This window comes from Bombina bombina, chromosome 5 (assembly GCF_027579735.1).
Source record: "Bombina bombina isolate aBomBom1 chromosome 5, aBomBom1.pri, whole genome shotgun sequence".
NCBI lineage: Eukaryota > Metazoa > Chordata > Amphibia > Anura > Bombinatoridae > Bombina > Bombina bombina.
In genome coordinates this window covers 862,153,776-862,178,932 of record NC_069503.1, presented here as the reverse complement: position 1 = coordinate 862,178,932, position 25,157 = coordinate 862,153,776, and positions in this window count along the sequence as shown.

Genomic DNA, 25,157 nt, shown 5'->3' with positions numbered 1-25,157 from the left:
ACCCCTAAAGCTAAATCTAACCCTAACACTAACACCCCCCTAAATTAAATATAATTTTAATCTAACGAAATTAATTAACTCTTATTAAATAAATTATTCCTATTTAAAGCTAAATACTTACCTGTAAAATAAATCCTAATATAGCTACAATATAAATTATAATTACATTGTAGCTATTTTAGGATTAATATTTATTTTACAGGCAACTTTGTAATTATTTTAACCAGGTACAATAGCTATTAAATAGTTAAGAAATATTTAATAGTTATCTAGTTAAAATAATAACAAAATTACCTGTAAAATAAATCCTAACCTAAGTTACAATTAAACCTAACACTATACTATCATTAAATTAATTAAATAAAATACCTACAATTACTTACAATTAAACCTAACACTACACTATCAATAAATTAATTAAATACAATATGTACAAATAACTACAATGAAATAAACTAACTAAAGTACAAAAAATAAAAAAGAACTAAGTTACAAAAAATAAAAAAATATTTACAAACATAAGAAAAATATTACAACAATTTTAAACTAATTACACCTACTCTAAGCCCCCTAATAAAATAACAAAGACCCCCAAAATAAAAAATGCCCTACCCTATTCTAAATTACTAAAGTTCAAAGCTCTTTTACCTTACCAGCCCTGAACAGGGCCCTTTGCGGGGCATGCCCCAAGAAGTTCAGCTCGTTTTCCTGTAAAAAAAAACATACAATACCCCCCCAACATTACAACCCACCACCCACATACCTCTAATCTAACCCAAACCCCCTTAAATAAACCTAACACTAAGCCCCTGAAGATCATCCTACCTTGTCTTCACCTCACCAGGTATCACCGATCCGTCCTGGCTCCAAAATTTTCATCCAACCCAAGCGGGGGCTGGCGATCCATCATCCGGTGGCTGAAGAGGTCCAGAAGAGGCTCCAAAGTCTTCATCCTATCCGGGAAGAAGAGTAGATCCGGACCGGCAAGCCAATCAGAATATTCCTACCTTAATTCCGATTGGCTGATAGAATCCTATCAGCCAATCAGAATTCGAGGGACGCCATCTTGGATGACGTCCCTTAAAGGAACCGTCATTCTTCAGTTGGACGTCGCCGGATGAAGATGGGTCCGCGTCGGAGGTCTTCAGGATGGAGCCGGTCCTCATCGGATGAAGATAGAAGATGCCGCTTGGAAGATAATGGTTGCCGGTCCGGATTTACTCTTCTTCCCGGATAGGATGAAGACTTTGGAGCCTCTTCTGGACCTCTTCAGCCACCGGATGATGGATGATCTTTAGGGGCTTAGTGTTAGGTTTATTTAAGGGGAGTTTGGGTTAGATTAGGGGTATGTGGGTGGTGGGTTGTAATGTTGGGGGGGTATTGTATGTTTTTTTTTTAAAGGAAAAAGAGCTGAACTTCTTGGGGCATGCCCCGCAAAGGGCCCTGTTCAGGGCTGGTAAGGTAAAAGAGCTTTGAACTTTAGTAATTTAGAATAGGGTAGGGCATTTTTTATTGTAATTTAGGTTAGGATTTATTTTACAGGTAATTTTGTAATTATTTTAACTAGGTAACTATTAAATAGTTCTTAACTATTTAATAGCTATTGTACCTGGTTAAAATAATTACAAAGTTGCCTGTAAAATAAATATTAATCCTAAAATAGCTACAATATAATTATAATTTATATTGTAGCTATATTAGGGATTATTTTACAGGTAAGTATTTAGCTTTAAATAGGAATAATTTATTTAATAAGAGTTAATTAATTTCGTTAGATTTAAATTATATTTAATTTAGGGGGGTGTTAGTGTTAGGGTTAGATTTAGCTTTAGGGGTTAATACATTTATTAGAATAGCGGTGAGCTCCGGGATGCAGATTAGGGGTTAATAATTGAATTTAGGTGTCGGCGATGTTAGGGAGGGCAGATTAGGGGTTAATACTATTTATTATAGGGTTAGTGAGGCGGATTAGGGGTTAATAACTTTATTATAATAGCGGTGCGGTCCGGTCGGCAGATTAGGGGTTAATAAGTGTAGGAAGGTGGAGGCGACGTTGTGGGGAGCAGATTAGGGGTTAATAAATATAATATAGGGGTCGACGGTGTTAGGGGCAGCAGATTAAGGGTACATAGGGATAATGTAAGTAGCGGCGGTTTACGGAGCGGCAGATTAGAGGTTAAAAATAATATGCAGGGGTGAGCGATAGCGGGGGCAGCAGAATAGGGGTTAATAAGTGTAAGGTTAGGGGTGTTTAGACTCGGGGTACATGTTAGGGTGTTAGGTGCAGACGTAGGAAGTGTTTACGCATAGCAAACAATGGGGCTGCGTTAGGAGCTGAACGCGGCTTTTTTGCAGGTGTTAGGTTTTTTTCGGCTCCAACAGCCCCATTGTTTTCTATGGGGGAATTGTGCACGAGCACGTTTTTGAGGCTGGCCGCGTCTGTAAGCAACTCTGGTATCGAGAGTTGCAGATGCGTTAAAAATGCTCTACGCTCCTTTTTTGGAGCCTAACGCAGCGATTCTGTGGACTCTCAATACCAGAGTTATTTTAAAGGTGCGGCCAGAAAAAAGCCGGCGTTAGCTACGCGGGTCCTTACCGACAAAACTCTAAGGGCTCCATGTACTAAGCAGTCAATTCATCCGTCATTGTAGACGCGGATAAACTCGCCGTTACTCGCCGCGGGCGAAATGGTGTCCGCTGTCGCTATGTACTAATATTCCCCCAATAAATAGACAAGTCTAGCCCGCCGCGAGCAGTTGCGGATTGTTGATAAATTTGACGCCTCGCTCGCCGCGACTAAGCTGATGTACTTAACTTTCAGTTGAATTGTCTGGCCAATTATTAACACGTGACATGCAAGGTGTCACGAACATCATAGTAGTCGCGGGAATAGAATTTTGCTCCTATAAAAGTTCAACTTATCTAAACAACTTTATTATTGTTCAAAATTTTTTGAAGAGTGATAACAGAGCGTTATTTTTGTAATATTTATTTACAATTTGGATATGGCTTCATCTGGATCTGATAATATATAAATATTAATATAAAAATAATTATAAAGATTGACAACTATACAATACAAATTTAAATAGATTACTCTTTAATTACAGTCGACAAATTGGGCGCAATTTATGTACATGGAAATGAGAGACAAATTAGACGCCAGTTATGCTGTAAGTACAATGCTGATATTACTGCCTTTTATATATGTCTAGACTGGCGTCTAGATTGACTTTCCTATTGTTTTGTACCTTGCCCGCCACCTAAAAGGTGGCGAGGCAAAAATAACGAGGTGGGAGCGGAAATTGTAGCGAGCGGACAAATAGATTTTTTAGTACATTTGTTTTTGGCGAGTTGGTGGTCAAATGTGTCTAATTACAGTGAAAAATGGAGCGGTAGCGAGGTTTGGCGGATAAGTACGCTCGCAATTTTAAAGATGCGAGTTTTAACATAATTGACGGCTTTGTACATATCAGTTTGCGAATTTTGACGCGAGATTTGTTGCGGGTAGCTCGCTGACTGCTTAGTACATGGAGCCCTAAATCTAGCCGTATGTAATTTAAAATTATTTCTAATATTTTGGTAATGTTCTGACCATCTGACACTCAGGCGTCTGTAGGTGCGTCCTACATATTGACACCCACAAAAACAAGAAAGCAAATATATTACATAGTTGGATGCACAAGTCATTCGACTTCCCATCCTATATGTTTTTTGAGTGACATTGGATTGGAAAGTATTAGCATTGTGTGTATTATGATCACACATCTTACATTTTTTACTATTACATTTAAAACTGCCTTTTCTTTGTGTCTTATGTATAATATTATTGTTGTTATTTTTATTTGCAAAGTTGCTTTTAGCTGCCTTATTAGTGGTAGCCAGACTTGTAGTCAGATTGCTCTTATTTCTAACAATTTTGCTAGGTGCCAAAATTCTTTTCAAGTTTGGCGCCTTTTTATAAACGATAGTTGGTTTTGTATCCAACAGTTGGCCCAGTATTGGATCCTTCATAAGAATATTCCAGTATTTGTTGATACTTTGTTTAATCAGGTTATGGTTGCAATTATATTCAGTGATGAACATAGTGCAGTTACTAGTATTATCCTGGGTTTGTCTATTCACTTTCTTTTTTTGAAAATATAGGTCGTCATTTTTTGCTCTTTCATAACCACTATTAATAATATCCTGAGGATATCTTTTCTCTTTAAATCTGTCTTTCAGGACTTTACTCCGTGTCTCATAATTGATTAGTCTACTGCAATTCCTACGTACATGCTTCAATTGCCCATAGGGTACGTTTCTTTTCCATAGGTAGTAATGATTGCTCCTGAAGTCCAGATAACTGTTACAATCTACTCCCTTGAAATGAGTACTAGTGATTATCTTATCGTTATCAAAGCATAAATTTAGATCTCAAAACACAATAGTATTAGTATCTATTGTACTAGTAAATTTCAAGCCTTTTTGTGTTACTATTAAGATGTTCCACAAATCTATCAGCTGACAATTTGTCACCCTTCCAAACAATGATCAAGCCATCTATATAACGGCCATAGTATACCAGGCTCAACAATAAAAAGAAAGTACAAGTTGAGACTTTAGAAATAAATGAACATCATGATAAGGAGCAGACTAGGACACCTATTACACCAACACCTAATTACCAACATGATGGTAGGTGGACAGTTGTAAATAATCACAAAAATAAAAATAAAAACAAAAATAAAAATAAAACCAACAATAGGACTGAAAATAACAATAGGCAAACAATGAATCATTATGATAGAGACCATAGACAGAACACTTACAGTCAACAGAAGCCAAGAAACAAACAACACCAGGTATCAAATAGAAGTTGGTTGCATAATGGATCATCTTATTCCACCAACCACGGGTATGGGGGGAATGAAAGATATGATTACCATCAAATAGAGATAGGAATTCATATGAGCAGATTAATTGTTACAAATCATATGCCAATGAACAATGGCCTAACACCCAATTGATACCAAATAATTATCCACCCTATACAAAAGAGTACCATTGGGGGGTAACACATATAAATATCCTCAAGATGTAAGAGACTATAATTCTCCAGGTTATATTGAGGCTAGCACATCAAATAGATTCAATGCCTTAAGCAACATGGACCCTCAGTTTTTTGGTAGTGGACCATCAGATTGTATTGAAGCCAATAATATCAAGCCACTTGTGACTACTCGTTTTTTAGAACAACACCCAAGACAACCAACCTGGAAACAAAAGAAAATTGCAAGCTACCTAGAACCTGTAGTCAGCCTCACACCTTCTTACAAAGGAAAAAGGCCTCACGTAAACGAGGATGTAAAGGAAGAAACACAGCCCTCAAAAAGGCAAGACTACAGGGACTAAGTAGCAGCATTTTCAATTTGTCTTCCGATTCCATGACGAAAGACGAAATTAGAGTATTAGGTAAGGGCTTGTAATTTAACCCTTCTAATACGCATAATATTTTTGCCCTTTTTGTGGATCTTAATCGATTCACCCAAAAGCTTTTGTTGCAAAAATACTTTGCTGAGAAGAGATTAAAAGATGACTAGATTACCAATCCTGACAGAGACAATGGACTCTAGGCTCAATGATCAAGTAATTCCGATATATGAGCATTAATCTTTAGCTAATCATTTATGTGAAGGTTATATACATACACACTTTAAAAACAAATCTAATTTTTCCCCAAAATGCTCCTGAGTGACAAGAACCAATCAGATTGAGCTTGCATTCTATTGGCTGTTCCGATCAGCCAATAGAATGCAAGCTCAATCTGATTGGCTGATTGGATCAGCCAATCGGATTGAACTTGAATCTGATTGGCTGATTCAATCAGCCAATCAGATTTTTCCTACCTTAATTTCGATTGGCTGATAGAATCCTATCAGCCAATCGGAATTCGAGGGACGCCGGTCTTGGATGATGTCACTTAAAGGAACCTTCATTCGTCGGGTAGTCTTCGTTGAAGAAGGATGTTCCGCGCCGGAGGTCTTGAAGATGGAGCCGCTCCTCGTCGGATGGATGAAGATAGAAGATGCCGCTTGGATGAAGATGTCTGCCGGTCCGGATGTCCTCTTCTGGCCGGATAGGATGAAGACTTCTGCTGCTCCGGATGTCTTCTTTTGGTCCATTGGTGCCCGGCTGGGTGAACACGGCTCAAGGTAGGGAGATCTTCAGGGGGATAGTGTTATGTTTATTTAAGGGGGGTTTGGGTTAGATTAGGGGTATGTGGGTGGTGGGTTGTAATGTTGGGGGGTGGTATTGTGTTTTTTTTTTACAGGCAAAAGAGCTGATTTCTTTGGGGCATGCCCCGCAAAAAGCCCTTTTAAGGGCTGGTAAGGTAATAGAGCTGTTAACTTTTATTTAGATTAGGGTAGGATTTTTTTTTTATTTTGGGGGGATTTGTTATTTTATTAGGGGGCATAGAGTAGGTGTAATTAGCTTAAAATTCTTGTATTCTTTTTTTATTTTTTGTAATTTAGTGTTTGATTTTTTTTGTAATTTAGTTTATTTAATTGTATGTAATTGAAGTTAATTTATTTAATTAATTTATTGATAGTGTAATGTTAGGTTTAATTGTAACTTAGGTTAGGATTTATTTTACAGGTAATTTTGTAATTATTTTAACTAGGTAGCTATTAAATAGTAAATAACTCTTTAATAGCTATTGTACCTAGTTAAAATAAATACAAAGTTGCCTGTAAAATAAATATAAATCCTAAAATAGCTACAATATAATTATTCGTTATATTGTAGCTATATTAGGGTTTATTTTACAGGTAAGTATTTAGCTTTAAATAGGAATACTTTATTTAATAGGATTTAATTTATTTAGTTAGAATAAAATTATATTTAACTTAGGGGGGTGTTAGGGTTAGACTTAGCTTTAGGGGTTAATACATTTATTATAGTAGCGGCGAGGTCAGGTCGGCAGATTAGGGGTTAATACTTGAAGTTAGGTGGCGGCGATGTTAGGGAGGGCAGATTAGGGGTTAATACTATTTATTATAGGGTTTGCGAGGTGGGAGAGCAGCGGTTTAGGGGTTAAAACATTTATTAGAGTGGCGGCGAGGTCTGGTCAGCAGATTAGGGGTTAATACAAGGGGGGGCAGATTAGGGGTTAATAAATATAATATAGGGGTCGGCAATGTTAAGGGCAGCAGATTAGGGGTACATAGGTATAATGTAGGTTGCAGCGGTGTCCGGAGCGGCAGATTAGGGGTTAATAGTGTACTGCAGGGGTCAGTGATAGTGGGGGTAGCAGATTAGGGGTTAATAAGTGTAAGGTTAGGGGTGTTTAGACTCGGGGTTCATGTTAGGGTGTTAGGTGCAGACTTAGAAACTATTTCCCCATAGGAAACAATGGGGCTGCGTTAGGAGCTTAACGCTGCTTTTTTGCAGGTGTTAGGTTTTTTTTCAGCCCAAACTGCCCCATTGTTTCCTATGGGTGAATCGTGCACGAACATGTTTTTCCAGCTAGCCGCTACTGTAAGCAACGCTGGTATTGAGAGTTGAAGTGGCGGTAAATATGCCTGTACGCTCCCTTTTTGGAGCCTAACGCAGCCCTTCAGAGAACTCTAAATACCAGTGTTGTTTAGAAGCAGCGGTAGAAAAAAAACACGCGTAGCTAGCGCACCCCTTTGGCCGCAACATAAATCTAGGTGTATCTTATTCCTAACAAACCGAATCGAGCATTCTACTACCATCTCCCAAAGTTGCATAAAGACCCAAAATGTCCTCCCGGTCACCCGATAATATCGGGAATAAGGAGTTTAACAGATAATGCCTCCTCCTACGTAGACTTATTTTTACAGAAGTATGTAGTAGGTTTGGAATCATATATACGAGATTCATCAGATTTAATCAGCAAACTTGAACAAGTCAACATCACACGTGATCTAATATGGATCACGTGTGATGTTCAAGCACTTTATTCCAATATCCCACATGACCTGGGAATCCAGGCCATTTCTAGGTTTTTGGAAACAGACATCTAATTACCAGATACTCAAAAGGAGTTTATTTTATCATTAATATAATTTATATTACATCATAATTATTTTATTTTTCAAGATGAGTACTATCTCCAAGTGAGAGGGACGGCCATGGGTACCAGGTTCACCCCAAGTTATGCCAATTTATATATGGGGTCTTTTGAACAACAATATATCTATGACTCCAGATTTGGGGCGAGCCTGGTATACTATGGCCATTATATAGATGACTTGATCATTGTTTGGAAGGGTGACAAATTGTCAGCTGATAGATTTGTGGAACATCTTAATAGTAACAGCAAAGGCTTGAAATTTACTAGTACAATAGATACTAATACTATTGTGTTTTTAGATCTAAATTTATGCTTTGATAACGATAAGATTATCACTAGTACTCATTGCAAGGGAGTAGATTGTAACAGTTATCTGGACTTCAGGAGCAATCATTACTACCCATGGAAAAGAAACGTACCCTATGGGCAATTAAAGCGTGTACGTAGGAATTGCAGTAGACTAATCGATTATGAGACACAGAGTAAAGTCCTGAAAGACAGATTTAAAGAGAAAAGATACCCTCAGGATATTATTAATAGTGGTTATGAAAGAGCAAAAAATGACGATAGAAACCTATATTTTCAAAAAAAGAAAGTGAATAGACAAACCAAGGATAATACTAGCAATTGCACTATGTTCATCACTGAATATAATTGCAACCATAACCTGATTAAACAAAGTATCAACAAATACTGGAATATTCTTATGAAGGATCCAATACTGGGCCAACTGTTGGATACAAAACCAACTATCGTTTATAAAAAGGCGCCGAACTTGAAAAGAATTTTGGCACCTAGCAAAATTGTTAGAAATAAGAGTAATCTGACTACAAGTCTGGCTACCACTAATAAGGCAGCTAAAAGCAACTTTGCAAATAAAAATAACAACAATAATATTATACATAAGTCACAAAGAAACGGCAGTTTTATATGTAATAGTAAAAAATGTAAGATGTGTGATCATATTACACACAATGCTAATATTTTCCAATCCAATGTCACTCAAAAAAACATATAGGATGGGAAGTCGAATGACTTGTGCATCCAACTATGTAATATATTTGCTTTCTTGTTTTTGTGGGTGTCAATATGTAGGACGCACCTGCAGACGCCTGAGTGTCAGATGGTCAGAACATTGCCAAAATATTAGAAATAATTTTAAATTACATAGTGTGTCTAGACACTGCAATGTAAAACATAATGGCAGGTCTCATTGTCTAAAAATTACACCGATAGAGCATATCCCCAAATCTGACTTTTATAATCGGTTTTTCAGACTCAGACAGAGGGAGATCTTCTGGATTTATAAACTTCAAACATTACATCCATTAGGTCTAAATATGAATATTGATCTTGCAGCCTTTCAATAACAGCTATAGGTGCTATCATGTCAGCATTGACTTTTATTTTTTGAATGCTAGTCATCAATTTGAAGTAGTTGTATTATGATGGATTGTAGGGTACCTTGAACATAGTCAATAGAAAAAATAGGTGAGACCTTGCAATCCATCTCGAAATTTATATCTGTGAATGGCTAAATAATCATAAATCTGGAATTAATTTTTAGATATCTCATAGAAATACTTACCACATCCTATTGAGCCAGGGCTTATTTGTATCTGACATTAGACTTTTAACAATATAGGTATGATATTTTGAATGTCAACTATTTACCAAAATAATTATAGACTGATTGTAAGTTTATTTCATTCATGATGTTTTTTGCGTGTTGCATAGTGTATATATATGTATTTATATCTATAGAATTACAATAATATTGTTGACTTAATATGATATTTGGTAGGAACTTTTGTATACATCTTTGTACTTAGCATGTCCATTATTGAGGTACCCGAGGATAGTATAGCCTAATTTTATTTATTTTTTCACACCATTATTATTCACATATTTATTGGTATTATTTATCAATACACTCTATAAGGTTTTAATTAACCTGAGCCACTCTAAGTTTATATTTACACCTTAGATGTATTAATTATATGGAGACATCTGATATATTTTTAACAAACTCCGTCTCATTAAATATCAAATAAGTTCATATTTACACCTTAGATGCATTAATTATATAGAGACATCTAATACATTCCTAAACAGACTCCGTCTCGTTAAATATCAAATATTTTATTGCATTTGAATCATGTAATCGAATAAGACATGCAAGCATAAGGACAATTATATAATAAGTCAAATATGATGCATTCTGAGTGCTAAGGCGCATATTTGTCCTTTAAGATAATTGTATTTTTTTTTCTCAAGCAATGGTTTTTATATATCAGTATAGGTTAAGGTAGTTATGTGTAGCCGCCCTATGAAGGGTGTGTAAATGAAAAATGTGATCTGATTGGTTAGAAGTGGTACATAAGCAGCAGGTCTGTTTGAGCATGTATTACAGCCTGATGAAACGGCTCTGTGTAGCCGAGAAATGCGTTGCTGGTTTTAAACATTTTAATAAATTTGTTTTATCTGTATCCTGTTGGAGCTGGTCTCCCCTCTTTTCACAAACTGCTTATCCAATTTTTGAGTGATCGTTCACCGCCATCACACACCCTCTCGCAATTTTCCTGACGATTGGAGTACAGAGAGGAAGGTGTGGACGCAGATCGGATCCTGATTGGTTGCACTAATCACGTGCTCGGCTGGGAACTGCTGCTGCTTTGTGTTGTCTACCGGGCGACTGTGAGGTCCTGGCTTGCGATTTCAGGCACGCCATAGTGCCGCTCCACTTGTGATTATTACTCTCTTCATCTTAGTACACTGAGCTGTACCGACGATATCACCCTATTTTGGCGCCTTCTTGTCTCCTGTTTTAGGTTTCTCCACTTATCACTTCTATATCGGAAGAGCTGCCTTCATTTTGGACTTTTGGGTCTTCGATATCATTAACCCCTGAGTGCACCTCCTTAGGGTGACTATACCCTCTATATGTGTGTACACTTATTTTAAATAACATTTCTCTGATTTTCAGACTCCTAACCAAGTCCCAAAATTTTATGAGAATATCGTCAGCTATCTACTCCAGCTTGCTCCTGTTTGTGTAAAGGGTCTTTTCATATGCAAAAGAAGGGGGAGGGGGGAGTGTCTTATTTCCCACGTGCAGTGGGCTTTTAAGCTACCTTTTCAACAGAGTTAAACTGAGAGCTTCTAAGTAAGTTTTTAAACATTTTTATACTATATTTTTATATCAGTATCTGTGCATCTTATTCTTTATAGTAGTGTCTATTACATACAGTTATATGAAAATTTTAATAAGGCACCTTTTTAAATTAGCTCAGTAAAACAAAAAATATGTACATATCATTATGTAAAGACCATGTATAATTTGTCATATGCATAAAACATCACCTCTTTAGTGACACAGATCAGTGAGATAGGAGACTGCTTTCCTCAGAGTGATTCCTCTCCTTTATACTTTCAGTTTTAGCTCTAAGTTATCTGGTCTTAACACCCCCCCACTGTGGTCTTGTTGCTCCATTAGTATGATTGACATCCAATGCAGCCAATTAACACAACAGCTTCCTTTCAAATATATATATATATATATATATATATATATATATTTTAATAAGCGAGCAAAAGAATCCAGTGAGCTCCGGTAAGATGAACAGTGATACTTTTATTGAAAAATAGAAAAACACACTTAAAAAAAAATGGGGGTTAAAACTGAAAAATGAAATAACAAAAAGCCATGACCATCAGCTGCCAGTCGGTCTTACGAATTTCGGCTGAATAGATAGCCTTAATCATAGACCTAAAGGGATATCCGGTATTGGCACTTAAGTATCCATCTTAATAGATTCCCAAGTGTGAAAAGCTGTTGGTCAGAGCGGATTGTATTGATCATAGCTAACATGGATACAGATACTATTAGGGAAATGAACATGAAAATATTGTATTACATTTGACACTATATCAGAAATTGAATTAGCTTTATAAGAGGTTAAGTAGAATTGAATCATCTGCTAGAGAGTACAAACTTAGAATAAGAAATGACCTCACTTATATAACTGTTTAGAAAGACATTCATAGCAGAATAACATGATACTAGCAGTAAAAACCCTCTTTTCCCCCCCTGAAGATGTAGAATGAGTGGATTGGTGAATGCAACTGAATATAAATACGGAGAAAGTTCAAATATTCTATTTGGATTGCTATAATTTAAAACAACACTAATTGAATTAAATATTTATGAACCCTCATATATGAAAGTAGTTACAAGAACACAATCCATATACCCTACAGTTTAGAGCTTATCTAATGAAAGTATCTAAACTTCAATCTACATTGGTAATGTAAACCTTAATTATGTTAGGGATAGAATCCATTTTAAGAACTCATATGTATCTGCCACAATAACTCTATCATTTAGACTTATCTATGTTACCAATAATTGATGATATCCCCCAACTGCATTGAAACCTTTGGGGCATCTGGTTTGGAGGGTAAATATCCAGAATGCTTCTCTATACAAGAGTCTTTGCATTCTGTCACCCCCTCCGGGGGTATGCAATATCCTCTCAATGACTTGCCACCTGAAGCTGGTAACTGATTTCCTGTGCTCAAATATAAAGTGATGCACAAGATCAGATACATCATACTCCTTATCAATGTTATTAAGGTGTTGCCTAATACGTGTGCGTGCCTCACGTGAGGTACACCCCACGTATTTTTTGTTACATTGTACACATTCAGCTAAGTATATGACATAGGTGGTGCGACAATTGGTACAGCTTGAAGATAGAAAAACCCTCTGGGTACTTTTAGACTGAAATCTATCTGTAACGGTTGTATGACTACAGGCTATGCAACTAGAGAAGTGACATTTAAAATGTCCTTTAATTTGTAACCAGCTGCTGCCTGATGTTGTTGTTTTTTTCAACATGCTAGGAGCTACCATGTTGCCAATGTTGCGGCCCTTCCTAGAAATGAAATTTAGGCCATCCTTGGCTAGATCTTTCAAACTGTCCTCACCGGTTAAAACCGGGAGGTGTTCATTAATGATGCCACAAATTTCTCTAAACTGTGGGCTGAAGTTGGGTTTCAATTTATCGAACCCTGTATTGGTCTTAATCCTATTGTGTTGTAACATAGTATTCCTGTCAAGACGATTGACCTCCAGGAAGGCTCTATTTATTACCTTTTTAGAATGGCCCCTTTCCAACAGTTGTTGTTTCAAAACCTCAGACTCATTCAGAAAATTACTATCTGCAGAACAATTTCTTTTGAGCCTTATAAATTGTCCCTTAGCCACCCCAAATCCTGTATGTTTGGGGTGGCAGGATCTTGCATGAAGAATTGTATTTGATGTTATTGGCTTTCTGTATAGTGTGGTTGTAACTCGTGAAGAGGATATGTCCCCTATCAAATAGAGATCTAGGTATGAAATTTTAGATTTATCAGAGGTAAAGGTGAACTGTAAGTTAACTTAATTGTTGTTCAAATAAAGAATGAAATTCTTAATTTCATCTTCAGTTCCTGACCATTCAAAGAGAAGATCATCTATGTATCTTTTGTATGATCGTATACAGTGCCTATATTTAGTAGATTTCGTTCTCCAAAGACATGGGATCTCTCCCACCAACCCATGAATAAATTTTCATAGGCGGGGGAAAATTTCGCGCCCATGGCGGTCCCACACCTTTGGAGAAAGAAAGAGTCACCAAATTTGAAATAGTTATGAACCAGTAAAAATTCCAATGTTTTCAAAATGTAATTCTTCAGTTTGGAATCATAATTGCTATACAAGTCTAGAGAGATTTTAACCGCTTCCACTCCAAAAATGTGTGGAATGCAGGAGTAGAGCCCAACAATATCTACTGTCAACCAAGATCATTCACTGCTCCATGTTAAATGTTGTAAACAGTTGATTAAATGTGTGGTGTCTTTGAGAAAAGACGGAAGTTGCTGGAGGATGGGCTGCAGAAGCGACTCAACCCAACCTGACACCCTCTCAAAAAGAGAGCCTATTCTAGAAATTATAGGCCTTCCTCTCACCTCCTCCAAGGATTTATGCACCTTGGGGAGGTGATGGAAGATAGGAATGACAGGCGAGTTGACAAATAGGTAATCAAAAGTATCCTGGTCTATGATCTCTTCATGCAACCCATCATCCAGCAAATCCAAGAACTGTAATTTGAAAGCTCTCGTGGGATCACTAGAAAGTGGGAGATAAACATTGGGGTCTTTGACCTGTCTCTCTGCTTCCCCTATATAGTAGGATTTGTCCAGTACCACAATGCTTCCCCCCTTATCTGCTGATCTAATGACTATATCATTCCTTTTATTCAATGTATCAATAGCAAGCCTCTGTTCACGAGTAAGGTTAGGGGGGGCTGTAAATATTTCTCTGGAAAAATGACCCTCCAATTATTAAAAGTGCTCTGCATTGTTCCCTCCAGCTAAAATATTTAAATGTAATACGGCTAGATTTAGAGTTCTGCGGCCAAAGGGGTGTGTTAGCTACGCTGGCTTTTTTTCTCCCGCACCTTTTAAATACCGCTGGTATTTAGAGTTCACAGAAGGGCTGCGTTAGGCTCCAAAAAGGGAGCGTAGAGCATATTTACCGCCACTGCAACTCTAGATATCAGCGTTGCTTACGGACGCGGCCAGCTTCAAAAACGTGCTCGTGCACGATTCCCCCATAGAAAACAATGGGGCTGTTTGAGCTGAAAAAAAACCTAACACCTGCAAAAAAGCAGTGTTCAGCTCCTAACGCAGCTACATTGTTTCCTATGGGGAAACGCTTCCTAAGTCTGCACCTAACACCCTAACATGTACCCCGAGTCTAAACACCCCTAACCTTACACTTATTAACCCCTAATCTGCTGCCCCCGCTATCGCTGACCCCTGCATATTATTATTAACCCCTAATCTGCCGCTCCGTACACCGCCCCCAGCTACGTTATCCCTATGTACCCCTAATCTGCTGCCCCTAACATCGCCGACCACTATGTTATATTTATTAACCCCTAATCTGCCGCCCCCGCTATCGCTGACACCTGCATATTATTATTAACCCCTAATCTGCCGCTCCGTACACAGCCGCAACCTACATTATACCTATGTACCCCTAATCTGCTGCCCCTAACACCGCCGACCTCTATATTATATTTATTAACCCCTAATCTGCCCCCCACAACGTCGCCTCCACCTACCTACAATAATTAACCCTTAATCTGCCGACCGGATCTCATCGCTACTATAATAAATGTATTAACCCCTAAAGCTAAGTCTAACTCTAACCCTAACACCCCCCTAAATTAAATATAATTTTATTCTAACGAAATAAATTAACTCTTATTAAATAAATTATTCCTATTTAAAGCTAAATACTTACCTGTAAAATAAATCCTAACCTAAGTTACAATTAAACCTAACACTACACTATCAATAAATTAATTAAATACAATACCTACAATTATCTACAATTAAACCTAACACTACACTATCAATAAATTAATTAAATAAAATACCTACAATTACCTACAATTAAACCTAACACTACACTATCAATAAATTAATTAAATAAACTACCTACAATTATCTACAATTAAACCTAACACTACACTATCAATAAATTAATTACATACAAATACCTACAAATAAATACAATTAAATAAACTAACTAAAGTACAAAAAATAAAAAAGAACTAAGTTACAAAAAATAAAAAAATATTTACAAACATTAGAAAAATATTACAACAATTTTAAACTAATTACACCTACTCTAAGCCCCCTAATAAAATAACAAAGCCCCCCAAAATAAAAAAATGCCCTACCCTATTCTAAATTTAAAAAGTTCAAAGCTCTTTTACCTTACCAGCCCTGAAAAGGGCCATTTGCGAGGCATGCCCCAAAGAATTCAGCTCTTTTGCCTGTAAAAAAAACATACAATAACCCCCCCAACATTAAAACCCACCACCCACATACCCCTAATCTAACCCAAACCCCCCTTAAATAAACCTAACACTAAGCCCCTGAAGATCTCCCTACATTGTCTTCACCACACCGGGTCCCGATCTGTCCAGAAGAGCCTCCGAAATCTTCATCCAAGCCCAAGCAGGGGCTGAAGAGTGACGTCCATCCTTCGGCTGAAATCTGGATCCAAGCGTCAAATGAAGAAGTCCATCTTCGGGAAGAAATCTTCATCCTATCCGGGCAGAAGAGGACATCCGGACCGGCAAACATCTTCATCCAAGCCGCATCTTCTATGTTGTTCCATCAGATGACGAGCGGCTGATCTTGAAGACCTCCGGCGCGGATCCATCCTCTTAGTTCGACGTCCAACTGAAGAATGAAGGTTCCTTTAAGGGACGTCATCCAAGATGGCGTCCCTCGAATTACGATTGGCTGATAGGATTCTATCAGCCAATCGGAATTAAGGTAGGAAAATTCTGATTGGCTGATGGAATCAGCCAATCAGATTCAAGTTCAATCCGATTGGCTGATTGGATCAGCCAATCAGATTGAGCTTGCATTCTATTGGCTGTTCCGATCAGCCAATAGAATGCGAGCTCAATATGATTGGCTGATCTAATCAGCCAATCGGATTGAACTTGAATCTGATTGGCTGATTCCATCAGCCAATCAGAATTTTCCTACCTTAATTCCGATTGGCTGATCGAATCCTATCAGCCAATCGGAATTCGAGGGACGCCATCTTGGATGACGTCCCTTAAAGGAACCTTCATTCTTCAGTTGGACGTCGAACGAAGAGGATGGATCCGCGCCAGAGGTCTTCAAGATCAGCCGCTCGTCATCCGATGGAACAACATAGAAGATGCGGCTTGGATGAAGATGTTTGCCGGTCCGGATGTCCTCTTCTGCCCGGATAGGATGAAGATTTCTTCCCGAAGATGGACTTCTTCATTTGCCGCTTGGATCCAGACTTCAGCCGAAGGATGGACGTCACTCTTCAGCCCCTGCTTGGGCTTGGATGAAGATTTCGGAGGCTCTTCTGGACAGATCGGGACCCGGTGTGGTGAAGACAAGGTAGGGAGATCTTCAGGGGCTTAGTGTTAGGTTTATTTAAGGGGGGTTTGGGTTAGATTAGGGGTATGTGGGTGGTGGGTTGTAATGTTGGGGGGGTATTGTTTTTTTTTTTTTTACAGGGCTGGTAAGGTAAAAGAGCTTTGAACTTTTTTAATTTAGAATAGGGTAGGGCATTTTTTTTATTTTGGGGGGCTTTGTTATTTTATTAGGGGGCTTAGAGTAGGTGTAATTAGTTTAAAATTGTTGTAATATTTTTCTAATGTTTGTAAATATTTTTTTTTTTTTTTTTTGTAACTTAGTTCTTTTTTATTTTTTGTACTTTAGTTAGTTTATTTCATTGTATTTATTTGTAGGTATTTGTATGTAATTAATTTATTGATAGTGTAGTGTTAGGTTTAATTGTAGATAATTGTAGGTAGTTTATTTAATTAATTTATTGATAGTGTAGTGTTAGGTTTAATTGTAGGTAATTGTAGGAATTTTATTTAATTAATTTATTGATAGTGTAGTGTTAGGTTTAATTGTAACTTAGGTTAGGATTTATTTTACAGGTAATTTTGTAATTATTTTAACTAGGTAGCTATTAAATAGTTATTAACTATTTAATAGCTATTGTACCTGGTTAAAATAAATACAAAGTTGCCTGTAAAATAAATATTAATCCTAAAATAGCTACAATATAATTATAATTTATATAGCAGCTATATTAGGGTTTATTTTACAGGTAAGTATTTAGCTTTAAATAGGAATAATTTATTTAATAAGAGTTAATTTATTTTGTTAGAATAAAATTATATTTAACTTAGGGGGGTGTTAGGGTTAGAGTTAGACTTAGCTTTAGGGGTTAATACATTTATTATAGTAGCGGTGAGATCCGGTCGGCAGATTAGGGGTTAATTATTGTAGGTAGGTGGAGGCGACGTTGTGGGGGGCAGATTAGGGGTTAATAAATATAACATAGTGGTCAGCGATGTTAGGGGCAGCAGATTAGGGGTACATAGAGTTAACGTAGCTGGCGGCAGTGTACGGAGCGGCAGATTAGGGGTTAATAATAATATGCAGGGGTCAGCGGTAGCGGGGGCGGCAGATTAGGGGTTAATAAATATAATATAGGGGTCGGCGATGTTAGGGGCAGCAGATTAGGGGTACATAGGGATAACGTAGCTGGCGGCGGTGTACGGAGCGGCAGATTAGGGGTTAAAATGTTTTAATAGAGTGGCGGCGATGTGGGGGGACCTCGGTTTAGGGGTACATAGGTAGTTTATGGGTGTTAGTGTACTTTAGAGCACAGTAGTTAAGAGCTTTATAAACCGGCGTTAGCCCAGAAAGCTCTTAACTACTGACTTTTTTCTGCGGCTGGAGTTTTGTCGTTAGATTTCTAACGCTCACTTCAGCCACGACTCTAAATACCGGCGTTAGAAAGATCCCATTGAAAAGATAGGATACGCAAATGGCGTAGGGGGATCTGCGGTATGGAAAAGTCGCGGCTGCAAAGTGAGCGTTAGACCCTTTCCTGACTGACTCCAAATACCAGCGGGCGGTAAAAACCAGCGTTAGGAGCCTGGTTTTGACGGCTACCGCCCAACTCTAAATCTAGGCCATAGTTAGTACAACAGTAGTTCCCTCTAGGAGTGATATGTAAAAAACACAAACAACAAAAAAAAAACAAAAAAACATTTAGCCGTGTCGGGCGGCAGATAATTGATTGTAGATAGTAAGCTCTTTTTAAAACAGGATACTCATTATAGCTCTCCGGTATTAAATTAACAGGAAGAATAGTTCAACTATTGTTTGCCTGTTTTTGAATACGGGTACATTATTAGTGATGGCCCAAACCTAAAAAATTGGGTTCGTGAACGACGAACGCGAACTTCGACAAAAGTTCGCGAACGGGCGAACCACCATAGACTTCAATAGGCAGGCGAATTTTAAAACCCACAGGGACTCTTTCTGGCCACAATAGTGATGGAAAAGTTGTTTCAAGGGCACTAACACCTGGACTGTGGCATGCCGGAGGGGGATCCATGGCAAAACTCCCATGGAAAATTACATAGTTGATGCAGAGTCTGGTTTTAATCCATAAAGGGCATAAATCACCTAACATTCCTAAATTGTTTGGAATAAGTGCTTTAAAACATCAGGTATGATGTTGTATCGATCAGGTAGTGTAAGGGTTACGCCCGCTTCACAGTGCGCAGTGTAGGTGATATACCTGCCCTGACCATGCTTTGCAGACCAGGTATCAGTGGTCAGATGGACCCTTGCCCCAACACTGTGTGCCAGACATGCCATTATAGCAGACTTATATGGCTTTGGAGTTGCTTTTTGGTAATTAGAAGGCTGCTAAATGCCACTGCGCACCACACATGTTTTATGCCCAGCAGTGAAGGGGTTAATTAGGGAGCATGTAGGCAGCTTGTAGAGTTAATTTTAGCTTAAGTGTAGTGTAGTAGACAACCCAAAGTATTGATCTAGGCCCATTTTGGTATATTTCATGCCACCATTTCATCGCCAAATGCGATCAAATAAAAAAAAAAAATGTTTGCTTTTTCACAAACTTTAGGTTTCTCACAGAAATTATTTACAAACAACTTATGCAATTATGGCATAAATGGTTGTAAATGCTTCTCTGGGATCCCCTTTTTTTCAGAAATAGCAGACTTATATGGCTTTGGCGTTCCTTTTTGGTAATTAGAAGGCTGCTAAATGCCACTGCGCACCACACGTGTTTTATGCCCAGCAGTGAAGGGGTTAATTAGGCAGCATGTAGAGTTAATTTTAGCTTAAGTGTAGTGTAGTAGACAACCCAAAGTATTGATCTAGGCCCATTTTGTTATATTTAATGCCACCATTTCACCGCCAAATGCGAATAAATTTAAAAACAACTTAAATTTTTTCGCAATTTTAGGTTTCTCATTAAAATTATTTACAAACAGCTTGTGCAATTATGGCACAAATGGTTGTAAATGCTTCTTTGGGATCCCATTTGTTCAGAAATAGCAGACATATATGAATTTGGCGTTGCTTTCTGGTAATTAGAAGGCCGTTAAATGCTGCTGTGCATCACACGTGTATTATGGCTAGCAGTGAAGGGGTTAATTAGGTAGTTTGTAGGGAGCTTGCAGGGTTAATTTTAGCTTTAGTGTAGAGATCAGCCTCCCACCTGACACATCAGACCCCCTGATCCCTCCCAAACAGCTCCCTTCCCTCCCCCACCCCATAATTGTCCCCGCCATCTTAAGTACTGGCAGAAATTCTGCCAGTTCTAAAATAAAAGGTTTTTAATTTATTTATTTTAGCATATTTACATATGCTGTGGTGTAGTATCCCCCCTTAGCCCCCAACCTCCCTGATCCCCCCCAAAACAGCTCTCTAACCCTCCCCATCTGCCTTATTGGCAGCCATCTTGGGTACTGGCAGCTTTCTGCTATTATTTCACAGTCAAAAAAGTGTTATTGTTTTTTAAATGTACACTACTGTTACACCAGATATGAGTGGTGGCACTGGGCAAGTGGGCACAGTATACGCTGTGAGCCTGACACACACGCTGGCAGGCAGGCAACTGCAATTAGATTACACAGGGGGAAAAAAAGGGCTTTTTGGGGTGCTGTCCTTACAGCAGAGATCAGATGAGTCCTTCAGGACTGTAGTGGACACTGAATACACTAGCCTAGCTATCGATTTCCCTATTAAATCAGCAGCAGCTACACTGTCCCTCCTCTCACTAAGAATGCAGCTTCCAAATGAATCTAAAATGGATGCTGTCCAGGAGGTGGGAGGGTCTGGGAGGGAGGGTCTGCTGCTGATTTAACTCTAATGTTTATTCTGACTGTGAGGTACAGGGTCAAAGTTTACTCAATGATGACGAATAGGGGGCGGATCGAACATCGCATATGTTCGCCCGCCGAGGCGAATGCGAACATGCTATGTTCGCCGGGAACTATTCGCCGGCGAACTATTCGCGACATCACTATACATTATATGATTTTTTTAATATAAGCTGCAATTCCTACATATATACACACACACACACACATACATATATATATATATATATATATATATAAAAATATATATATATATATATATATATATATATATATTTTTTTTTATTTTTTTTCTTAGCAAATGCAGGAAATGCCAACATGTTCATCTTACAGATAAATGTAAAAATACAGCTTTGTACCATTTTTTATTTATTGAATGTATGGAACATCAAGCTGCCTTATAAAGCAAATTTTCTTGCAATTTGAGGAAGAGACAGGAAGATGATATGCTGGGCTCTATTAAAACCATGATCCTCTACACTTACAAACATCACACTGCACCCTCCCACATTACCAGAGCCCTCAGCCCTCCCATCTTGATTTTACTCCCACTCAGTCAGTTCTCTGTTAAAAAGGGCCATTATAATTATTTTTTTATTTAAGGGTTAATAAAAAGTTGATGATGACAAAACATTTTAAAACATACTAATATACATTTATTAAAGGTAATATGCTGTTTAAATTTTACTTACAAATATATAATACTTCCACTGCCCATGGAAAAGTGTCATTCAGCTTGCAATTCTGCGAGTTGCATGAGTCTAGCATTTCCTCAGCTCCTCAAAGTAGAGAAACATGCTGCCAGAAATCAATCAAATGCCCCTCTGCTCCTGTTCATTAGGGAGACGGTCTGGCAATGGTTGCTATGGCAACTTGTGAAACGTCCTGCAGAACTGATAGCGTTCCGCATAAACAAAAAAACTTTAGTGATTGAAAGAGTTTACGATCTGTGTTTTTCACTTTGATCCTCTTTCAGGGCACAGTCTCCTGTCTGCAGCTCTCCTCTCTGCTACTGATAATACTTTGTATCTAGTCACACACACTCCCATTGCCTCCCTCTCACTGCAGTCACTTTTATGTGCTGACAGAACGATGTAAGCTACAATAGCGCACATAACAGTGACTGCAGTGAGAGGGATGCAAGGGGATTGTTTGTGACTAGATAAAAAGTATTATCTGTAGCAGAGAGGAGAGCTCTAGATAGGAGAATAATGTACAATCTAAATAAAAAACAGACACAGCTCCAAGACTTCCTTTTATATTGGTCCTGACTCGCAAAGTACAAGTACTACCAACAAGTGAGGGAGAAGAGAAAGTGCAGCTCAGCTCTCCGGCTGCTCAGCTCAGAGCTCTAATTAAATACTCATATTGCACATGGCAATACACTTACAAATCAAAGTAGTCACAAGCAGCAGTGTTATTGTCCAGTCAGGTCCACAGCTGCTCACTCAGTGTCCACTCCGGTCTCCTGATGAATCATAGTTGCTTGTGGTCAGGGCTCTGTTCCCGCCGTTCCGTCTACTTCCCTTCTAGACACATTGCTCCACCTCTTCTTGTTCTGAGTGACTTACTGCAGTGGTCACTTTCTCCTGGGAGCTGATTGGCTCCCCCGGGCCCCAAAGAGGCCGGCCTCAAATGGGCACTTATGGGTCACACAATAAGCTGCTTAACTACCATCCACCAGTGGGTGGCGCAGCTCTCGTGTGGGCCCATAGCCAAAAGGAATTTTGCATGTTGTGCAATGGAGGGCAACAGTCCTGCTCATGCCTCTTCATTGTGCAACATCTAACTGCATTTCTTTTTCTTTAAAGCAAAAATTAAAATACATTTTATTTGTCCATATGACAGGTGCGGCTCTGCCTCACCTACCTCTAGTGAATGCACATCCCTGCTTCAAGCATATTATGCCAGATATAGAGACTCCAAAGCTCTATGATAAATGCCTTAGTTTGCCCCTGAATATTTCTTTTAATATTTCTGTTTTACCAATTTGCTCTTTCAAGAGTCATTGCAAGAATCAAAACAGGATTCAGCTTCAGTAATTCTCCTAGCTTTGGCATGGGCCTGCAGAACTTGGTATGCAGACCTAATTAAAATTTCTTCTCTTCCTAGATGGACCCTGTGTCTTCTGTCTCAAGGACCTTTGTTTCTCCCAGATCTCAGTTTGCTGAATTTGAAGGTGTAAAGGTTAAGGTTAGACCTCAAGATCAGTGGTTTCTCTAACTCAGATATCTATATTTTGCTTCATGCAAGTAAGCCAGTTAAGCAAAGAATTTATCATAACATCAGGAAAGTTTACTTTCTTTGGTGTTTGTTTTGAGGTTTTTTTTTTCTTGGAAATCCATTAAAGTTCACAGAATACCTCAGTTCCTTCAGGTTGGACTAAATAAGGGCCTATCAGATAGTTCTCTAAAGGGTCATATATTGAATTAACTGTTTTGTTTCACAAAAGATTGGTTAAGTTACCAGATGTTAAAACTTTTCTTAAAGCTTTGGTGATAATTTGTCCTTAAAGACCAATTTATCCTCTTTGGAACTTGAATTTAGTTTTCTCTGTTCTGCAAGGTTCTCCTTTTGAACATATGCATGTTTTAGACTTTAAACTGTTGTCTTGGAAGGTTCTTTTCATCCTGTGGACCAAATATGATTTTCTTCCAAAGTTGGTATCTTCAAAAAATATTAATCAGGAAATAGTTGTTCCTTCTTTGTGTCCAACGCCTTCTAGGATGTAAAGTAATCTTTCATTTGGATCAGATGTTGTCAGAGCTTTAAAGTTCACCTCTGCTCCACTATATGTAAACTGGAGAGGAATTTGGAGGGGCTAAAGCTCTATGAGGGTTCTTGACCTCCTTCTGATAGGCTGGAATATATCACACATGTTATGAAGCTATGGACACGCAGCCCAAAGGAAATAAACTTATTGGTATATATATATATATATATATATATATATATATATATATATATATATAGTATAAATTCCGTTTTTAGCACAGCTGGATTATCACGTTTGAAAGTAAAAAGTTAGTGCATTTAAATCTTTCACTTGTGCACCAACTTCTCTTCCCCTATAGTCTTCTATGGGGCACACAAAAAAATTATTAGCTATCATTTGCGCTATAACTAGGGTGACCATATTGCCGCTTTAAAAAGGGACACATATGAAAAATACATATGTTAGGGCTGTTCTCAGGGTTGTTTAAAGAAATGGTTTGTATAAGAACCCTGACATGTGTATAAAAACCCTGACATACAGTATGTATTTTTCATATGTGTCCCTTTTTAAAGCGGCAATATGGTCACCCTAGCTATAACCTGACACTGCACTAGACCAAATGCGCTATACCCAAAGGTGTGTGAGGAATACTTTAATTTCCTATATTCTTCACAGAAATTTTTTTTATTTTATTATATATTTATAATTTAAAAAAATAACATTTTTCTAAACACATTAAAAATTAATAAAAAAAAGGATATTGCATGTTTCAAGGTATTTGACAGGGAAAGGCTCAAAAGTGTACATATATGTGCATATACGTACATATTTATTCCTAGAAAACACATATATACAAATGTATGTATACATTCACACATACATTGGAGCCCTTCCCAGTCAAACACATTGACATATACCATATCCCCTTTTAAAACAATATTAAAAGTTTATACATGAGTCTGATAATTTATCTTAATATGTTTTTGATGTGTTTTTTGAAAATATATTTTTTAATTCTTACACTTTACTTCAGGTCTCAAGCCATGCAAAATATTCTATCCCAGTTTCTGCTTTCACTCAAGTGCAAACTATAACTTTCAATTTGTAAAACCAGCACTATTTTGCATGGTCACGATATACATTGAAAGTATAGGTTGTGTTAAAGGGACAGTCTACACCAGAATTTTTATTGTTTAAAAAGATAGATAATCCATTACCTATTCCCTAGTTTTGCACAACCAACACAGTTATATAAATACACTTTGTACCTCTGTGATTACCTTGTATCTAAGAATCCGCAAACTGCCCCATTATTTCAGTTCTATTGAGAGACAACCATTTTAGCCAATGAGAGCTTGCTCACCTGAACTCCACGTGCATGAGCACAGTGTTATCTATATGACACACATGAACTAACACCCTCTAGTGGTGAAAAACTGTCAAAATGCCCTGAAAGAAAATGTGGCTGTCAAGAACTTAGAAATTAGCATATGAACCTCCTAGGTTTAGCTTTCAACTAAGAATA